The 220-nt window shown below is 51.8% G+C and overlaps 1 pseudogene; it reads left to right on the top strand.

Moving 5' to 3' along the window:
* Positions 1-95, top strand: LOC116009052 (annotated as a pseudogene).
* The last annotated feature ends 125 nt before the right edge of the window (positions 96-220 follow it).

Here is a 220-nt window from a genome sequence, read left to right as displayed (position 1 = left end):
GCACCGGATCCCATCAGAACTCCGAAGTTAAGCGTGCTTGGGCGAGAGTAGTACTAGGATGGGTGACCCCCTGGGAAGTCCTCGTGTTGCATCCCCATCCTCTTTTTAATCTTTCTTTTAAACCGCTGGACCGCCTCGCTAAGGGTACTATCCTTTTAAACCGCTAAACCGCTAAGCGAGAGAAGTTGCGCGGAGAGAGAGGGTCAAGTACATTTTGCGC

Source organism: Ipomoea triloba, chromosome 16 (genome assembly GCF_003576645.1).
Source record: "Ipomoea triloba cultivar NCNSP0323 chromosome 16, ASM357664v1".
In the NCBI taxonomy this organism is placed as follows: Eukaryota; Viridiplantae; Streptophyta; class Magnoliopsida; order Solanales; family Convolvulaceae; genus Ipomoea; species Ipomoea triloba.
This window is presented reverse-complemented; position numbering and strand designations above follow the sequence as displayed.